Below are 6,000 nucleotides of genomic sequence, written 5' to 3'. Positions count from 1 at the left end.
CTGTCCTGAATGACTTGGAGAAACAAACTCCAGTACCTCATCCATATCCAGGATCGGGTCAAAGAAGTTGTGCTCCGCAGATCAAATTGCTAATCCAGTTTTTGTTCTGTTCCACCCTGGAGTGTTACCATCTTTATATTAAGATTATCATGGGAATTGCACACCATCCTATGAATTCTTGGTGCAGTGATACTTCTCTCCATCATTTTTCATTTCTCGGTTCCCGTGTTGTTATAACCGGAATGTCGACAAGTGAATCGTGATGTGTGAAATCGATACTCCTAGCAACCTTGTTGCTTGGTAGTTAAATGGACAATAACCTCATTCTTAACGTGTTGGTTCTTGAATCATCATTCTAAGATTGATCGTGCTACCTTGTCCATCTTCCTGGTGCACATTTCGATTGATGAGTTAGGATTATTTCAAATCTTCGCTCTATTGATCATATCGTCTTGCCTCAAAAAGCAAGATTGTTCTCGAGCTTAGTAACATATCGGTGGTTCGTGATTTTCCAAATATCTTCACGGAAGTATCACCAGGTTGTCACCTGACCGCTATGTTGAGTTCGTGATCAAGTTGGTTTCTTGTAAACCAGCCATTCTCCAAGAATCTGCGTTGCATACCCCTGAGTTGGTTGGTCAAGCTAAACAACAACTTGGAGAGTCGGGAGATAAAAGCTTGTCCGACTTAGTTTATGTTAAGGGATATCTTTTGTGTGTGTGTGTTGAAGAAAGATGATATCTTCATCAATTGGTCCTTGTGATCAGTTGTTGGATTTATTATCTTACCCAAACCTTTGATTGAGTATGGGCTATCGTCAAATCAAATCAGAACCAACGATATTCATAATGTTGTCTTACTCGTGGTTGACCCCTCAAGCATATACCATTACATCTTTTGGTCTGACCAATACTATCACCGTGTTCACATGATGGTGGAAGTCCAGTGATATGGAAATTCCGATGAGTTGTTGTTGAGCCTATCAGCAGCATTTTGGCTCCCCCATGATTCATGTTGAATATCAACCTAGTGTTGGAAACTTTGTAAGCAATGCCTTCGTGTTCCGTTCATGAAGCCTATGTTTGGATGGAAGAAGTGACTTCCTCTAATTCATGTGCATTTGGTGCAAGTTGCCGCCATGAATTTGAGAAGGCTTGTTTTACCTCCTTTGGAGTCATCTCAAGTCAGTCATGCACGTGCGAAGAATTCGGTGGTCTGTTAGACTGATCATCTTCATTCCATATGTATATCCTAGCACACCAAGCCACTGATTGAGTTGTTCAAAGATAAAGGAGTCTGTCCAAGGTGAACTCTTTGGACTTCCACGCGTGGAGACTTCGATGTCATTAATGATGGTTCCCAACCAGAACTCGGTAGTGTTTTATCATAAGACTACCATGTGGGCATGCTTGTCTAGGACAACATGTTCACATGTGTGTAGCAGAATCAGCTCATGTTTTGGAGCCTGCTATCGTAGTTCATTTCCCGAGGATCTCGCAACGTCATCTCGTCGATTTGTGTTGCAAACTTTCATTTTTCTTTCTAGACTTGGTGAGTCTGGAATATTCTGACACCAACCAGATCTGAATCTCAGGCAGACTTGATGGTTGGAATGTTTCCCAAGAATTACAATATTGGTCCCTCTATACCGGTAAAGTGGATGTCATGGCCAACACACCCCGCCGGGAGACCTAGTATTGTAGTATCTTGATTGAAGAAGTTGGCCACCTCCCCATAAGGATTTCGCAGGATTTACCTCCGTAGTTATTCCTTATGGATTCTTGTGCTCCCGAAGTCCGACCTTTTACTTGATCTTCTAGATATCAAACCATAATTATCTATGGATTACTCTAGCACATCAAGGAGAACATTAGAAGCGGAGTGCTAAATGTCTCTCGGTCGATCATCCAGATTTTGTTTCTTTGGCCTCGCTAAGGTGAAATCTGAGAAAGTGTTATCTTTCTTTGCATCTGCATCATCCATCATCATTCATCATGGTAACAAGTTGTGTTGCCAGGATCCTTGACACGGATGTTGGTAAAATCTTGTTGATTATGGAAATGCTCAAGTTCTTGAGAGCACGCACAAGTGCTACGTGTTATCATCGGCACTAACTGGATTGCTCTCAGTTTCCTCGGCAATGCTATGATCTTTTCAAATAGTGAATTCACTCTTTATTGTTGGGTTCTTCCCCAGTTACCAGAATCATTCCCAGCATTTGCATTTTGTTCCCAGCTTGCACCGCCAATGTGCCATTCTACCATGGGTCTCTTCTACTTCCAGTGGTAAGCAAATTCATCCATTACGTTGTCTTCAACAAGGTAATCCACATCGTCCAAGTCCGAGTATGCCATTCTACCGACCCCCTCCAAACGATCGCTCGAGAATTGCCTTAGGCTGGTTTAAAGAGTTTCAATGATCTCTGAATCAAAGGTAATTCTTTTTGCCACTTAAGGGGATATTTCTACGAGTCACCATCCCTAAGGTGCCTCGTTGTGGTATCATGGCAACTCAACTCCTCGCTACGTTGACAATCGTCTACCACCTTCTTAAGTGTGGAATTGTTGTCTACCTAGTGACCCTCATCATCTGTTCCACTCCATCCCTCCAAATGTGTGCTTCATGTCTCAGCTCAAGAGATGTTGCTATGACTCACTCTGTGAGCTGGTCCTAAGTTGATTGTTCTTCGAGAAGATTGATTCTTCTGGAATTGTCCCTTCTCCTCTCGTTGTCATACTGGCTGGAGTTCTCAGAGCAAGACGACAAGACAAAGATGGTGATTGAATCAACGTTCATTTGAAGTGCAACCTGGATCGTGAAGATTGTGCTAGTTTGCGTTCCCCCTTCCCCTTACCCTACGCTTGAATCTCGGGACGAGATTTTTGTTTAGTGGGGGTCAGTTGTCACATCCCTAGCTTCTGGTGCTGCTTGGTGTTTGCATCATGTTTAAATTTTGAAACTTGAACTGAGGAAATTTGGAAGCCTCAAAACCCTAAATAAAAGAAGGGCAAAACCCCTAAAATCTCATTCATTGTTCCAAAATGCTCTTCTTAAATGTTTGATAATTTTTGGCAAGGGTTCTGAACCCAACCAAAATATTGAACATTTTTAAGGATTTATTTTTGGGACTTTGAATTTAAGTCATTAGCTATTTGAATTTGAATTATATTCATATAATTAGAATATAATTTCAAATACCCCTGAAATATTTTATGAGCTTTTGGAAAAGTCCATCTAGCAAAATAAAAATATTCAGAGGAGTTTTTGGCATTGTTTGAATTATTTTAAATTCAAAACAGTGGCAAAATAAATTAAAAAAAGAAGAAAACAAACAGAAAATAAAACAGAGCACTTACCTGGCGCTCACCTCGCAGCCCACCTGGTGGCCCAACAGGACCGGCCCAGCGCGGCCCAGCCCACCTCCTCCTGTCGTCTTCCTCCCCTCGCCTCGAAGCATCTCGGTGGCGAGCGCTGGCGATGCCCCGGCCACCTCCTGCTTGCCGCCTTCCCCTCGTCGCCCTGGACTCCGTCCGCGACGCCACGCAACCCCCTCGACCCTTCTCACTCTCGCTGTGCTCCTCCCCCTCCTCTGCTCTCTCCCGCAGCACCACCGACACGCCACCATCGCCACCGACGCCGATTGCCGCAGCCACCGGCCACCCCTCGCCCTTCCGCTGAGCTCAGGAACTCCGCCTCGACCCCCTCTTCCTCCCCACCGAGCCAAGCCCCTCAGGAAGCTCTGTATCGCCTCCACGCCATCGTCTTCATCCTCGGCCGCCGCTGATGGTCGCCGCCGATTCGCCGTCACCCGTGCGCCCCCGAGCTCGTCGATGACCCCACCCGATGCGCTGTGAGATCCTCCGTATTTTCCCCCTCTTCCCCTCTTCGTTTGATTACCGTAGCCGACGCCCCCTTGATGACCGAAATGCACCGCCGCCTGAGCTCGCCGTCGACGATGCTCCGGTGACCATATGGTCATCCTGGAGTGTCCAACCTACTCGTCGCGATGCGTAGCGCCCTCCTAGCCCCTTGCCCCGCTCTTCTACGAACTGAAACGCAATCTCGCGCGCAACCGAACTCCGGTCGCCGCCTAGGTCATCGCCGGCGCCAACTCCGGCCACCCCGACCCCAACGGACTCCACCAAGAGCCGCGGTTCGTCCTCAGCTCCACCCCGATGCCCTCCGTGACCCATTTGGTGGCCGGAACGGCCAAAACCACTTCCGCCGCCGTGTCGGGCTCGCCGGCGGCTAAACGCCGGCGCAGCTGACGTTGACTTTGACCACGGGTGGGCCCTGGTTGACTCCGATGAGTCACTGACAGGTGGGGCCCAGCCCTGTTAATTAACCCAGTTTAGTTTACTTAAATTCTAACTAAACTAATTACACTGACACGCGGGACCCACTGTCAGGTTTGACCTGGACCTGGCGTGTTGACTCTGCTGACGTCACCCCGACGTCATGCTGACGCAATTAACAATTTTCTGGATTTAAAATAAATTCAGGAAATTCCAAAAAATTGTATAAACTTCTAAAATTCATAGAAATTCAACCGTAACTCCAAATGAAATAATTTATATATGAAAAATTATCAGAAAAATTCAAGGAATCCATCTGTACCATTTCCTTGCATGTTAGAACAAGTTATCACTACTGTTTAGGACAAATGAAGTGAATGGCATTTAAATAATCACATATGGAGTTTGAATTAGAATCTTGTATTCAAACCAACCCCATTTAACTTGTTGCTAGATGCATTAGCCCAAAACACATTCTTCTGCCATGTCATGATCATGCATCATATTGTGCATTGCATTGATTGTGTTCCCTTCTGTGTTGCCGGTATTTGTCCCCTCTCAATAGACGTTGTACCAATGATGTGATCGTTGACACTGATGAAGACTCGATGTTATCTTCAGAAGTGCCAGGCAAGCAAAACCCCCTTGTTCATTCCGATAAAATCCCACTCTCTCGCTTCTGCTCTCTTTTACTGCATTAGGACAACAACGACATATTTGTTACTTGCTGCGGTAGCTGAACCCCTTTTATCCTCTGCATGACCTGTCATTGCCACAGTAAATAGATGAAACCCACTAGCATGAGTAGGAGTTGTTTGAGCCCTGATGTGCCTACTCATTCATGCTTTTTTGTCATGCCTGCTACTGCTTAGAGTTGAGTCAGGTCTGATTCATCGGGGATGAATCAGAGGTGTGTGAACATGTCCTACTGTGTGTGAGCTAAGTGTGTGAACACGATTTGGTAAAGGTAGCGGTGAGAGGCCATGTAGGAGTACATGGTGGGTTGTCTCATTGCAGCCGTCCTCAGGAACTGAGTTCTGTGTTTGTGATCCATGATCAGTTACTACCACACATTGGGCTCCGGGCGCTCCAAGCTCTCTCGACTTATTAATCAACATGATCTCTGTCCAGGTGTTGCAACTAGTTTCTGGTGTTTGTAGGTAGTGTTAGTAGTCTACCAAGTGGCACCCGGTACAGGTGGGCTTGGGACAGACTAGGCACAGTGGCCCGGTGTACCAAGTGGCACCTGGATGGTGGACTTGGGAACCCTGCACACATCGTTTGGGGCTGTGAGCGACACCCCAGCCGGATCTCCTTGCGGATGGAACCCGAATAGGCGATAAACCTGGACTAGAGACTTGTTCGGTTAGTCAGGTCGTGGCCGACTCCCTCGCCCGACTTCCGCTTGAAGGTTGCCGAGGTACATGACGTGTACAGGGCGATAAGTGGCGAAAGCGTGTGTGAAGAAGTACACCCCTGCAGGGTTTTCATTATCTATTCGAATAGCCGGATTCCTTGGATATGGAAACTTGGACCCCTTGCATAGTTCATAGACAAGTGAAAGTGGATACTCTAAAATACGCAAGATAAGCGTGAGTGCTATGGATGGCATTCTCGTAGGGAGACGGGAGCGGATCCATAGTGGTGTATTGATATCGTGAATATGTGGACTTGTGTGCGCCACCTCAAAAGAGTTACATTGCAG

This window comes from Triticum aestivum, chromosome 2B (assembly GCF_018294505.1).
Source record: "Triticum aestivum cultivar Chinese Spring chromosome 2B, IWGSC CS RefSeq v2.1, whole genome shotgun sequence".
NCBI lineage: Eukaryota > Viridiplantae > Streptophyta > Magnoliopsida > Poales > Poaceae > Triticum > Triticum aestivum.
The sequence above is the reverse complement of the archived record's forward strand: the minus strand, read 5'-3'. Positions refer to the sequence as shown.